The sequence below is a fragment of the Molothrus aeneus genome, chromosome 11 (genome assembly GCF_037042795.1).
Source record: "Molothrus aeneus isolate 106 chromosome 11, BPBGC_Maene_1.0, whole genome shotgun sequence".
Taxonomy (NCBI): Eukaryota; Metazoa; Chordata; class Aves; order Passeriformes; family Icteridae; genus Molothrus; species Molothrus aeneus.
Window position 1 is genome coordinate 10,110,978 of NC_089656.1, and position 15,660 is coordinate 10,126,637.

The window sequence follows — 15,660 nt, forward strand, 5'->3', positions numbered from 1 at the left end:
GAGCAAGAGGAAAGCCAATGGCTTGCAAAATGTAAAAACATTTGGATGCATCTTGTAATTCACCTCCTTACAAGAAGCTTTAACATCTAAAGATTAAAATGGAAACAGGTGTGGCCCTATATTCTTCCCTCAGATCAAGTATTGGCCAGGTAAGAGCATTACCCAGAGGTCACCAGAGCCCTGCTGTCACTGGGGCTGGTGGTTGGGCTGATCCATCACAGAGGGTTTGATCTCCCTCTCAGTCCACATGGCTGAGTGTGTGGCAGTGGTTTGTCGTCCTGGCAACTGAAACACAGCTCTAGATGCTGCTTTTATCTGGTGCTGTACAACAACACACATCCCTTCTGTCTGTCAGGCTTAAATGAAAATTTTTGGGGTTTGGTTCAGTTTTCTGGAGGGTTTTTCAGTAAAAAATTCTTGGTTTTACTAAGAGCTGGCAGTTGTTGTGAAGGTAAAGATGAGCTTTAAAACTTTCAGTTGGTATTAATTCACTGTATTCCAAAGCTTTGAACTGATTCTGCGAGATTAAAATTCTGCAACATTTTATTAAGAGCACACTGATGCCCGTGCTGCTAGACTGTATAAAATGAAAGGCTTTTATTAGCACTTTTCCCTAGCACGAGAGTGACTTTCATATTGGATTAATACAGCTAATATTGCCACTGCATTATCACTTTATGAAAATTTGCTAATGAGATTTGAAATTGCTTAATGAAAATATCCCAGTTCTCCCTAACACCTACCCTGCTGACCACCTGCTGGGAGCTGGCCTGCAGGGCCACTGCAGAGGTGGGGAGTGAGCACCTGATGCCAGGAGAGGCAAACTTTGATTTTCTCCCACACTGCAGCATGCAATAACATCGCACATCAGGCTCCCCTGAGTTCCACCCCGCTGGCCTCGCTCAGGGCTTCACGCGGTGTGACAGAAGTGACACGGTGTAATCCAGAGCAGTAAACTCTGAGGAGCCTGCTGCCTCATCAAAGCACTCCTGCAGCAAGGCTGGGCGTGCTGTGATCAACAGTCCTGGTCTGCTGAGTCCTGGCCCCACACCTCTCTCCAAACTGGGGTGGCCAGACCACACTGCCACTGTGTGCCCCCATGCCCTGCCAACAGGACCTGTATTTCAAAATAAAAATTGAAACAAACAAAAAAAAAAAAAAAAAAAAAAACCAAGAAAAACCAAACCCAGAACCAACAGCAGCAAAAGTTGTTCCCTGCTGTTTTCTTGGAACAGTTTCCACTTTGGGGTCTATTTTCAGTTTTAAGCTTAGCTGGTCCCACTTTGCTGTTCCTTGCCCAGAGAAGGCATAACAATGGCTTGGGCACTTGCCTAAGTAGCTGCACTTCTGCATTTGCAAGAGGGGAGATCTTGGAAACACTTACCAGTGCTCAGGAGCACTTTGGGACTAAAAAGCCATCCCTACAAATATACAGCCCAGGTCCACAGATTTGCAACAGATCCATTGAAAAGGAGCACTTCTCAATGGCTATCTGACTCCTCTGGTAAGCAATAAAGCTCCATTTTTTCTCCTCATTTCCAGCTGTCACAGTTTTCTACCAGGCCTTGAAGACAACGAGAAGGAAAGCTGGAAAAGTCTTGGTCATAATTCTTCATTCCCTGGCACATTTCTCAGCCGTGGAATTGTGCAACAGAGGAATCTGTCCTGGGGTGTCTGCTTTTCTCCTGCCATGTGTCATGGCTTGTATGACTGAATCCAATGCCCAGTGAAACAAAAAGAGCCCTCACTGTAGGAGGCATTTGTGCTGCTGGTAGCAGAGGGAAGAGCTCTGTGCAGGCAGCAGCGCTGTGCTCCAGGAAGTGCTGAATGCCAGTGTTTATCTGGCAGGAATCTGGAGCACCTGAATTTCTCTTTTGGTTTCTGAGTCTTTTCTTTTTTTATTGATTGATTTATTGATCTATTACTAGCTTTTCATCCAAGTGAAAAGCTTACAGGAAAGAGCCACTATGCAGTTTAAAAACAGATTAGTGAGCAGATGTTCATCTAATCCAAGAACCCACCAGGAATCTTTGTTTATTATTGGATTACACTTAGGCCACAAGAAAGATAAAGCTGCTTCTAGAGTGTGCATGTATAATGCATATCAGGGCCATCCTACTGCAGGCTTTAATGGAGAAACCCCAATATTGGACACATAACCACAATAACAGGCAAACCTAGGTCAAGTAGTTCTACTTACAAACTCAGCTCCTTGAGCCACTCAGATTCTCACCAGCAGAGATTCACCAACGCCCCAGAAACATCTGATGTCTGGCTGAGAGCCATTAGGACTTGTTTCCAAGATTATAGTCCAGACCATTTTAGGTTTACTCTGTGGTTTCTTTTCACACCTCCACAGGTTGGTATGATTTCACAGGACTTGTTGGAAACATATACACCTTGATTTTAGCACTATGCCAAAGGCAGATGGTTAATTGGTTGTGTCTTTAAGTAGCCAATCCCCAGCACAAAAGGCATAAACAAAGTTACATGAATCAATGTTAATGAAATACTAAAACAAGGACTCCCAAACAGTCTACATGTATCGATCAGACACGGAAAACACAGAACCAAGCAAAACCCCAGGCCCCTGAGCCAACTTCCAGCATGGCAACTGAGGGACTCAGAGCTCCTTATTCTCATTTACACAAAGGTTTCTGAGGCACCACTCTGGCAACAGAAAAATACCTCAAAGGGGATATAAATATTCAATCCTTAAGGTCCATTTACATTGCTGGAGGGGTGTAAAATGGCTTTAGGGTAAAAGAGAATTAAGATAATAGATTTTAGGGGCAGAAGGGATTCCTGTGATTACTTAGTCTGACCATAGAGTTTTACTCAATAATTCATTTGTTGAGTTGATGCCTTCTGGTAGCAGGAGTGCATCTCAGTACCACAGGTACTTGCTGCCCAGTGAGCCATGAGGATATTATGCAATGAATATGCCAAGGCTGCACAGTGCTGTGAGGTGCTGTCATGGCATCCAGACATCCCATTTGTAAGAGCTGAGTCCCTTCTGTTTGGGCTAGAGCCCACCAGGCTGATGATGCCACTTGTCCAGGCTGATGGTGCCATTTTGTCTGGGGTACAGCATCAGAAGGAGCATCAGGACAGACATGCAAGGAAAGTTTATAAGAAATTCTTTCCTCAATAGTTAAGGCAACTGACTTCCCAACTGTGCAGAAGTCTCTGAAACCAGAGACTGTAGTTACATAAATCCCACTGTCCTGCTGCTGCTGGTCATGGCCATTGGTGCTGAGAAATACAGGGCTGAGACACAGCTCCAGCAAAAAGTGGGAAGGTGGGAAGACCAGCACCAAGGTGGGTTCAGTAGTTCTACTCTGAAATGCAAGAGGATGCAGTCCCTGACACTGGGGCTCATCTCCCATCCTCCTGGGTAGAGAAGTTCACATGCACAGTGCTGGATCAAGCTCTTCATGCTCTAGATGACCTAATTTTTAAAAAATTGGGTTCAGCATGCAGGCTTTTGCTTAAAAAAAAAAAAAAACCCAGATGCTGCAAGTGAACTAAAAAATCTTGGGTAATTAAATAGTAATAAAAAATTTGCTTCATTCATTAACTCTGGTAATTGACCAAAAAGCAATAGGACACCTGCTATTTTCATTCTAACTGCCCTGATATAATTCAGGGTGCAATCTTCATGTGGAACACATCATTTAAGTTTAACGTGGCTTCAGATTATTGTATCAAACAGCTCATAGATAGGCTCATTTTTTATTTCCAATCACTACGTTCAACAGTTTGACCAAAGCTGAATCCTTAGCCCAGGATTTATGACAAACAGCATTTCATCAGATTTCTAAGAGTCTTCTCTGTCCTTCTGCTATTTCTCTAGGACCTATGCAGCATGAAATGTGGTCTCTGTAGGTCTTTCCAAGGTCAGTGGGTGTTGCCTCGTATTTTGCTTATTTGTTATTTAAATGTGATAATGTATTGCCTTTTTGTTATTTTTATTTATTATTTACAATATGTCAATAGATGGAATTGTCTCCCCTGAAGAGTGCTGTCTGACAAACAGATGTACTGGAGATGCAAAAGAACACATTTTTCCAGCATGGGGCTTTTTTTTGTTTTTACATCTTGCAAAAGAAGGATTTATTGTCTAACTGTATGGATGTCAATGCTGAGCCAATTCTGCAGCCCAGTCAGACAGGGCTCTTACTGCAGTAATATATTTATCCAAATAAGCATTGTGGTAACTGGCTGCAAGGATCCAACCAAGCACATTTCTCACCGTTTTAATTTAAGTAGTAATGGAGTATGAATAAATAACAAGAGCAGAAAATAAGATGGATTCATACAAAGCAAATCATTTCAGTGAGTTTTTTACTGTAAAAATTACCCCAGAGTTCTTAAGTCGTATCTTGAGAATTTTAGCTAAGCTGCTTCTTGGCCGAGTTCTGTAAGGGCTCTGCTTATTTTCAATTTCAGCTGTACAACTTGTACAGCACATTGAATGATTTAACCAAGCAGATTTAAAGTTCAGTAGACAGTGTTCTTTGTTAGATTTTAGTCACATACCAAATTCAATAGACTCTGCTGCAGGCGTATGTCAAAATGCCAGGAAGGCATGAGACATTGTTGAGTATGTTGGAGTTTATTGTTTAAAAAAAATTAAACTTGGTCTCTCATTCAATCTTTTTAATTAAATAGTCATACTCTAAACCTCAAGGGACAAAGGAAAAGATAGAATAAAGGCAGTTGTTCTGTAAAACACAACAGATATTTCTTTATATCTGGACTGAAGAAGTCAGTATATGTCATCTTCCCCAAAAATAAGTACAAGTATTTGGGGTAAATGTGTTCCAAGCAGTGAATTGCCATCACTACTACTAGCTATTACCTGCATAAGATCATTAACAAACAAACAGCTTTCCTGCATAAATAGAGCTTTGTTTGTTTCTGCATAAGAACTGCTATCATATTCTCTGCTGGCGAGTTTTGGAAAACAAGTCTAAGATCTCACACAAAAACTGATCAGCCATATGTGATAGCTAGCTAGAAACCAAGTCATTTTTCTGCTCCCTGTCTGCAAATTTGTCCTTAAATATGAGCACTGAACAGACTGTATGCTAAATCCCAGGCATGAGCATTAAATTGCTTAAGCCCAGAGAACTGCCAGGATTCTGCCAAGCCTCCCGTTGCAAGGAATCCACTCAAAGGCCACTATTAATAGTCTGACCACAAACCCAACCACTGGATTCAGAGTGGGAACACTTGAAAAGTGCTCCCAGTGTGGGCAACCACACCACAGAGAACCAGCAGCCTTTAACTGGGTCACCCCTGCAATGCTGGAAGGATGTTCCCTCTGCAGGGGTCACAGTGGGAAGCAGGCTGCTGGCCAGGACAGTTATGGCTTTGCTGGGCCATCAAAGCAAGATTTTAATTTCAGACCATCCATGGGGTATGGACCTTTCCACTCCCTGCCATATTTACCCAGACAGTAATGTATGTCACCAACCAACATCAAAAATAATGATGGTTTTGGCTGCTCTCTGCCTTTGGTTGTATGATCATCAAAATAACAACAGAAACAATAAATCTCTTTTATCCTAGTTAATGCTAAATTGTGTGACAGAAGTGCTTAATTCCTGCAAATGTAATGAGAACAAGAAGTGGTACAAATTCTAAGCCATTGAATTACAATCTTTAAATTGTAATCCTGTTTTCTTCCTTGCAGACTAATTCACAGTAACTTGCACCAAATCAATCAGTAACTCTTTAGATTTGGCTTAATATTCATATTCTCAATTATCTATTTAACATGGGTAGAGATGGTTCTTTATTTCTCATACAAAACATTTTCAAATGCAAAGTGAAATTTTACAAGGTTATGACTAAAACATGCACTCTTTTCTTACACCAAACTGCCCAGTGAGTAAAGTCACCTGATTAGTGGTGATCAAACAGCAGCCATGGACTTACAGGCAGGAGCCTCCATCTGCTCCCTCTGAGACTTCCTAGGACTGTGTGGCAGAGCAGGTCAATCCTGAGTGTACTCATCTTCAGCAGCATTTGAACAATAAAATAAGAAAATACTCCAAAGGTATCTAAAGTTTGAGAAAGAAAGAAAATTATCAGTTACTGCTCAGTGTTTGGCAGTTAGGCTTAGGGCTTGGAAAAGACTGACTTAACCCAATATAGTAGATTTTCCCACTTGCCTTCCCACTCTCATGAATTTTGCCTATAGAGTTTGCTCATGAAACTAAGCCTTACCTTCCCTATTCTGAAATTTTCCAAAGCCAGAGTAAGCTTTGCAGTGGTTTTAAAAGTCCATTTAACATAAGACTTAAAAATAGGGGTTGGAAAGGCTTACCCAGCCTGGTCTCCAGTGTCAAAATGAGCTGCTCTAGGATGAGGGTGAGCACAAGACACACAGAACATGCTGTTTTCCCAGATTACCTTCCAGCTTCCAACCAATTTTATCAGGGGGCTTCCCAAACCAGAAATTATGTCTGTGTTGAAGAAACCTGAATGGCTCTTCCTTGATGATTTTGACCAGTCCTGTTGCAACATGTCACAGTTGAAACAGGCACAATACACAGAGTACCACCACACAACAACAGAAAGCTTCAACCCACACAAGGTAACACCTTACCACATCAGAAGACTTCAAGTGTCTGCTATTCTTGTTCTTTAGCCCAGCCTTTTATACCCTCCTGTTAATGCCCTGCCCCTGTGTGCCCCTCACTGTTCATGCCCTGCCCCTGTGTGCCCCTCCTGTTCATGCCCTGCCCCTGTGTGCCCCTCCTGTTCATGCACTGCCCCTGGGTGCCCCTCACTGCTCATGCCCTGCCCCTGGGTGCCCCTCATGGTTCATGCCCTGCCCCTGTGTGCCCTCTGTGCCCCTGGGCACTCCATGGCTCATTGCTGTCAGTGCTGCTCACCTGCTGCTCACAGCTGGAGCCCATTGGGGATGAGGCTGGGCCAGCCCCACTCCCAATTGCCACAAACTGTGCACCTACACAGTCCATGGTTTGAACCCTCATCAACTTTTAGCATCCTGATAGGAGGAGTCTGACAGGTTGAATGTTCTGCAAGAGGGGATGGGATGGCTGGTACAGGTGCTGTACAGAGAAGGATTTAACCTTTTGCATTAGTATATCAAAGCAGATAGTTAGCTGAGAGTACAGTAGCTATGTGGCAGTTGTATTTTTTTTTTAAGCAGAAGTTAACTTTTTTATTTAGTTGAACAGGCTTGAAGTAAATTCTACCAACTTTCATTTTCAAACTACAATAGCCAATAATCACTTACAATCCAGGTGCTGGGGAGGTGTGCAAGAACCTTTTAAAATGTAAAATAACATGATTCTCTGACAAGTAGAAAGGAAATCATTTTCAATCTAAAAGCAGTTGGAAAATTCATGATGTGTACTCATTAAAAGTGCCTTCAAGATATCAAGACAGGCTTTCTCTGTAAATGCCAGATGAATGAGAGTGGTAAGCAGCAGCTATGATGTACAACGCTTCAATGAACACAGTTGGTCTTGGTTTATGCTGCTGGGTTGGCTTTTTTTAATGAAATCTCTATTGCTTAAAAGAGTTGTATATGTACTAAAAGTAGGAAAGGAGTAGAGGAGAAAATCTAAAGTAGAAATTAGATTTTCTACTTTACACCTCTGTGTAAAGATGGAAAATATTGATGTTGCATGTGAGCAAATATTGGGACAGTGGAGGCAGCACTTTTTTTTTAAATTACTAGCTGCTTAAATGCCTCAGTGTGGAAAGCAAGATGCTTCTCTATAAGGAGAAACAAGACACTCTCTCTATAAGGAGAAACAGTATCAATTCTTTCAGCACCAACTGAAGCCCCAAATTTTGCCCAACCTCAGTACTGCTCACAATCATTCACATAGGGCTGCAATGGTGAACAGGACTGTGTTGGGCTCTGAGTCAAACAGTTTTCCCCTTGCTGACAGCAGGAAGATAGGCACAGCTCTGAGTTATAATAATTCTTTTACATTATAAAAGTACTGAAGCTGCACTGTCAAGATTTGGTCCAGTAGCTCCAAAGCCACCACGAGCTTTACATGGATTTCAAGAGCTGATGGCTAAAATCCCAGTGATCCTAAACAAAAGGTATGGGATGGAAATTCTACATATGATACTGTAAGGGTTTAATTACTTTTTATTCAAGTGCCATTAAATTCACAAAAGGATGCTCTATCTACTTTATTCCAAGGACTCAGTTTCTTACAGCACCTGACCAGCAATCTTAGTCACAGCTGTATTTGTCCTCAGCTGCAGGTGATCAGCCTCTCACCCTCTGCTTTTCCACACAGGAAACCGGGGAGAATGTTTTAAAGAAACAGGTGCAGTTATCAACATTTAAACATCACAGATGTTAATTAATCACAAAGAATAATAGTGACCTGGCTCAGCTTTTCATGAAGCCGCCTCTTTATTTTGCTGCTTAAGTTTTACCAAAAAACTTGTGTAACAAACTTTTCTTCTTACTCCAATTTATAAGTGAAATCCTTAAAAGAAATGAAACACAAAATAAAATTAAAGCATCAAACCTTTGGGAAGCCTCGTTATTTCTATTTTCGAGGTCTGGAGAAAGAAGAGATGGATTATGAGCAGTTACAGGCTCTTCTACTGTTCCTAAATCTTAATTATGTTTTATACTCTGCAACATACTTTATAAGGAGCTTAACTTTAAGCATGAGCTTAAGAGCCATTGAAACCAAGGGGAAGAAGGCAATGTGTAAGAATGCTGGTAACCAGAAATGGTCTCTTGGCAGGCCACAGGTATCATTAGCTTATCTCCAGGCTGACAGAGGCCATTGACACCTGTGGGAGGTTTAGAATGGTTTGATTTACCTGGACTTTAACTGGTGTTTATTTTTCTGTAATTAAAATGCATGAAATGTAAGCAGATTTTTACATCTGAGTGTGTGCTGAATCAGTACAGTCCCACTGTCAGTGTTCCTGAAGATGTATTTTTGCAGTGCACAGTGTGGGCTGGAACCCAGTCAGGTCATCCCACAGGGATTTGTGCCCAATCCCAATCCCAACATCCATCACAAGAACTTCTCTGTGGTGATGCTGCACTCCTCACCCACCAAACCCCCCAACAGGGAGGATGGCAGGGAGCTCCTGGTACTGCTCTCTTTTGGTGGGCATCTCCAATCCATTGCACCAGGCCCACCTTTCTCCTCAGTGCTTTAATTCCAGTCATTGTTCAGTGATGTCAGGGGTCAGGGACAGATCAGTGCCATGTTACAACATCTACCATCCCAAGAGCAGTAGGGATTTTGTGACTCCATCCTTGACCCCAAGATGCTGCAATTTAAACAGCCTCATGTCAGAAACAGAAAAAGATTAAACAATCAAGCATGCAGAATCACAGGCTGGAAATCATCTCTCCTGCCCTTTCCTTCTCCCCAGGCTTTTAATCTTACATGGGATTTTTTGCATGTACACTAAGATAATTCCTTCCCTAAATTAGTATTGACTGTAGCTCTGGATCTTCCAGTGAAGGTGCTGGAGGGCAAAAGAATCACAGCATCATAGAATGGTTATGGGTTGGAAAGGACCTTAAAGATCATCTCATCTAGCTCCAGCCTTGCTGCCACAGGCAGGGACACCTTCCACAAAGACCACACTGGTCAAAGCCCCATCTGACCTGGCCTTGAAACACTCCCAGGGATGAGGGACACATAATTCTGATTTCCCCATGCCTGGTGCAGCCAGCAAAGTGCCCTTGGTCCTCAGCAGGGCCTGCAGGAGCCCACAGAGCCCCATATCCCAGGGATGGTTCCCTCCTGTCTCAGGGATTTTCTGTGAGGATCCTGACAGCCACTTTTCCATTTGCACTGCCAGGCTGGGCCTGGCTGGCTGTTGAGAACCAGCAGCAGAGACTGATGACATGGCCTCGAGTCTGCATAAAAATGACAGTCCTGAACCAGTGGCAACAAGCAGAAAGCAACATTTGCCCTCAAGAACAAGGCTAGGACAGTGCCTGTATGTGCACTGCGCCCTGCAGGGACTCTGCAAACCTGTCATGTTATTCCCAGTTGCCTGTTATGAGCAACAAATACAATTCTGGAGGAATTTTTTGCTACACATGAAAGCTCATACAGTTTGTAATTTTGAGAGTGTTGTCTTTAGGGTTTTTGTGGTTTTGTGTTTTGTTTTTGTGGGGGTTTTGTTTTTTGGAGGTGTTTTTTGGTTTGGTTTGGGTTGGGTTTTTTTTGTTTTGTTTTGTTCTGTTTATTTTTTCTGATACTCTCAACCTGAATGCTATTTTATTTCTTCATTGTAAGGCTTTTTGACTTACTCAACTTTAATTTTCCTGTGCTGTCTATGAAATGCTTCTTGTTGGCTGAACCAGATTATGCTGATACAGAGTGCTCATGTAGCCTTGCATTTCCTTGGCTCCCAGATATTGACTGGAGATCTGTGTAATTAAAACCATGCTTGCCCACATGAATGCCTGTTTGGAGACTCTGTTCTGGCTAGGCCAGCAACTGCTCCTTGTTAGGGTTTCTTAAGGGTGCAAATTGTCCCAGAATACATAGTATATGTAGTTTGTCTCAATTTATATAGATGACCAATTATTTTGTCATCTCCTTGTCTTTTATTCTGTTTCCTGCCTTCAGCAGCAGAGGGCAGGGCTTGTGCAGTGCCCTCCTCCCACCTGGAAGCCCCTGAAATCACCTTACTTGGGAGCCAGGCTCCCACAAGGAGTGTGTAACTTTCCAAAGAGGTGACCTTCCTCCACTGCTCAGGTTTCTGCTTCTCAGTCCATCTGTTTGTTTGGTCCTCTTGTGCTCCTGGCTCCCTTGGAATGGCCCTGGAGAACTGAGTTAATACCCAAGATAAAAAAAAGATAAGGCCAACAGTCTTACCAATGTGGATGGAAAGGATTTGAAATCACCTTTACCACTTTGGTATGTTAAACAAAACTCCTGACCAGTTAGGAACACTACAACACTACATTTTTTACAAATAAGGTTACCTCATAGTGGCAATAGCTTTTACAAATATAATTGCACTGTAGTTCTATAAAATAAAGTGTAATGCAAAACTTACAGTTTCCAATTACACAATAGTAATTGTGAATAATTTCAAAAAATCTCTGGCCTTTTATATGGCTATTTCTAACACTGAACTTGTGCACACTATATAAACACCATCTGTAGAGAAGGTAAGACAACTTCTGTTGGAGCACAGATATACAAAATTGTATCATCAACTTCTCAGTGAGTGTCCAGTTAAACAATATTGTCTGTACCTTCTAAACAACATTGATTCAGCAACTTAACTTACCTTTTGGAATCACACTCCTGCTTTATTGCATCCAAGCTTACAGACCTTCTTTTCTTTCTGTTTATTGCCAGAACATTTATGCATATGCCCCAAATCCCTACAGCACCTCCATCCCATCCTGCCTGGGCACGTGCACCTCACATCCTGCCCCAGCCCCTCCATGTGCAGCCTGATTATGCAGCAGCAGTTGACACAGAGCAGTGGTTTCCAAATTCTTGCTGTGAAAAGCTTTTGAGGTGTTTCAGTAGAAGGCTGCTGGTTGTGAATACGAAAGCAGGGGCTTTCCCCTGTGCAGAGGCCCCTTCTTAAGTATAAAGTACAAACAATGAAAATGAAAAGCAATAAAAAAAGAAAGATCTGGGCTTTCAATGCTTCTTAGGGTCAAGCACTAAACCCTCTTTTGACAGCTACACAACCCACACTTGTTCGCCTCAAGAGAATTTGACCTCAAGTAAGGAATTGAACAAAGTGCATATTTTGTCTACAGTGGACAAATACGTTGTTCTAAAGCAACAAACTGCAGATAAAATATACAGATAATGATAGGGGAGGAAAAACCCCACACTCCTTAAAATGAAACCCCACTGTAATTTATACACATTTAAAAAAAATAACAAAGTGGTTTTTATTTCACTGACTTTACATTGTATGGCAGAAGCTTATTAAAGCATTATATTTCTTCTCTGTTATTGATTAACCAAAGTCAAATAACATTATCATTTTGCTTAATGCATTTAAAGCACAAATATTTTCCCAGATGCTCTGCACAGGCACTTTGCAGATTTCAGTGGAAGTTGTTTACATGCTGAAACACTGAGCCTGGATAGAAACACTTTGCTGTGATAGCAACACACACCCAACAGTTTTCATTTTCTCAATTCAGAAGGAAAATTGCTGTTCCTCCCTCTCCTTCAAATTCTCTTTCTCCAAGAAATATTCCTACGTCATTGGAAAAAATTACAAGCATGCTCATAATGGCTGCATTTCTCTGTCCATTTTCAGCTAAACCCTGGTCCAAAGTATCCTGAAATCATTGGGATTATTTTTACAGGCTTCATGGGCTCTTATTTAGCCCGGAGTGCACCACAAAGCTCGTGTTAATTTCTGAGTGCAGAGCTCAGTGGTGCTGCTGCCAACGGGCCCCCCTGGCACCGGGAGATCTCCTCCTGCCCCAGCAGAGGCTGCAGCTGCACTCCCCATGGCCACCGGGACCAGGGGATGCAGTGAACCACGGTGGGCTGCTCTGCTCCCTTTGAAATTAGCAGTTATACCTTGCTTTGACATCTAACACCAAAGTGGCATGAAATGAGATGAGCATGGAGCCCGTGCTGCACCCACGTCCTGCTGTGCCCGGTGGCACTGGGACCAGCACCCATTCCCAGTGGGAGCTGCCTCTTGTGCTGCTGAACAGGCAGGGATGCAGAATTGTGAATCAGTTCTTTTTTTTTTTTTTCTTGCTGATCAGCAGCTTTGAAAATGGAAAGAAATAATTGGAACAAACTCTACCTTCAGTTTAAAGCCAAGTACAGCTACAGGAAACATCAACAGAAATGACTGTGAAAGTATCATGATTTTTGTTCAAGGATGTTTAATTTGTCCAAGCCTGCTAGCAAGTTCTGATCATTTTCTGAAGTGAAGGATAACTTCATTTGCCTTGGGTTAAAGGAAGAAAGGAAGAAAAAAAGAGATTGCCCAGCTTTTACAGAAACACAAGTATCTAAACTGACACTCAGAATTACACGTATTTCACCACAGGCTCAAGATTTGCTGTAAAATACTTGTCTGCTGTAATTGACCAAAACTTTATAGATTTATCTGCCACCATTCTATAAGGGAGAAAGTCTGTTTACACAAGGATGATAATTATCACTAGCTTCATCTATATTCTGTCAATGCCAAAGCATGCTAAGCAGTAACCAAATCCTTTGACAGTCCGTGCAGCAAAGCACCTAACATGTTAACCCCAAAATCCCCAAATGCATGCCTAGATTTATGTATATTTTAGACATTTGCCACATACAATTAAGTGCACCCATCTGGACATCTCTTTAGTAAAACAAATATGTATTGTGTATGTGCACAATCTATTAATCTCCTTGTAACCCACAGGAACAGGAGGAACGTGAAGGATGGTGAAAGAGGAGAAGTTCTTCAGGACCAGCTTTCCACAGGTGGTCAGCAGATAGGAGCAGGGTGCAAGATTTTATTTATTTTTTATATATGTGTAAACATGCACATCAGGGCAGCAGTGATAATCCCCTGATCAACAGTTCATACAGCGGAGTTTTCCAAAGTGCGTTCTGATTTCCAGACACCGAATATTCTTCACTTTCAAAATTAGAAAGGGGAAACTAAGAAATGGTACAGCTACTTACTATTTTTTAAAATTTAATGGTCAATTCTTATGATTCCTGGAATATCAAAACTAATTCCAAGATTAAGTACCTTTAACTACCAGCAAGAAAATTGTAACACAAAGGGTTTATTATGTATGTACTTAACTTAGTGTTTATTATGTATGTCCTAATGCAATGTATATGTTTGTTATCAGTACAGTATGGGCTGCAGCACTAAAATAAACCAGCCTGCAGTAAATACACCCTTTAGGTTTCACAAATATTGCCAGCTGATACCCTGGCACTTTGTTTGCTGCATTTACATCTCTGTTTTGTAAATACAAATATTTGGTTAAGGCATCTGCTCAGTCAAGAGCTGTGACTGCTGATCCAGGTAGAAGTTTTCAGACCTGTGCACAGTAGAATCCCTTCTAAATGACTGCAGATACAATTCATCATCAGGTGGGTAATTCTTTACACATTTATGATGATTCAGTCATTGAACCAGCACTAAGGTTAGAACACCTGTACTTGAAAATGAGACCCGTGACTTGTTTTGGATAGAATTTAATAAAAAAAAAATGCAGAAAATGTAAGATTACTTTTAGGTTCTGATTATTATTATAAACACTTGGATCTGTTTAGGAAACAAATACAATGTTTTTCAATTAAACCCCTGACCTATAAAAGCACTTGAGCAACTGTGTAACAGAGCATATGAATAGTCACTTCAATGAAATTACTACCTTTATACATGAATTATCAGCTCATTTAAATTATTTTCTGGATCAAAGCCTCTCTTTTACAATTAGAGCAGCAGAGTTACAATGATGCAGCAACTCCAGTTTGGAGAAAAATAACAGACCAAAGGTAACTTCATCATAAAGATATTCCTGGAGAGGAAGGAGAATAAATTAAACCTGGAAGAAGTGTCCATATAACTGCATGACAAGTATAATTTTCTGTTCAACTTTTTTTACCTGGAAGATTAAAATAAATTTCATTTCAAACCTTCTAAGAAAATTCTCCATTGCTTTGGCTTGTTTAGGGCCTGAAGATGTTAATGCTCCAAGAACTTGGACAAAACCCACTATTTAAAATACCACTTCTGGTTTTCAACTGAGGTAAACAGAATGCATTCTAAATCTCCAGTGTAGGCTATTGAAGTGTCACAGCAGCTCGTTCAAAGCAATACATTCACTTCTCAAAGATTTTCGTATTATAATCGAAAATTCTCTCCCTCCGATGCACCTGAGAAGCATTAACTTCTTGGTGACTTTAAGAACCAAATCCTTTAATACAAACCTAGCTTTTCCCACAGGCACTTGAAAATATTTAGCATTTTTTCAGTTGGATGCAATTTTCATAATAAAGTAGCTCACTTGGCTACCTGACACCACAGACAAAGACGCCGAGTGAGCAGCTCCTGCCAACTCAGAGCATGATTGCAGCCCTCAGTCACATATTAAGTAGGCTTTGAGACATCCAATTGCTGTAACAATGCAAGCAATTTATGTATTATATATTAGTGTTATATATTTTTTTCATTACTCATAACATATGTATTTTCTTCTGTAACATCCAGGCACAAGTCTTTCACACTCCATGTCTTTAAGTCAGCCTTAACAGAGCATACAATAGCTGTTATATTTATGTAACATTTAAATTCCACTTCTTTGACCAGTTTTAGGTTACCAAAGCAGCCCTTTGGTATTATTCTGAATGCCACTGGCCCATCCCTGTGGATACTGCTCCATACATTTGTTTAAATTTCACTGGCAAGCCTCACAGAAATGTGTGGGAATGACAAATACTTTTTTCTGTGACAAAATACTCAGCCCCCATCTATCAAATCAGAAATGTTCATAGTTAACTGCATTTCTGGCAGTTTCAAGGGTACAATTGTAAAACTACAGTATATTTTGTCAAATCAAACCCTGAAATGATCCTGGTTTACTTCCATCCACTTAGCCTATTAATGCAGGCTAATACTGCATGTTCTTGTGGCAGCAAACCCTAAAGTGTACCA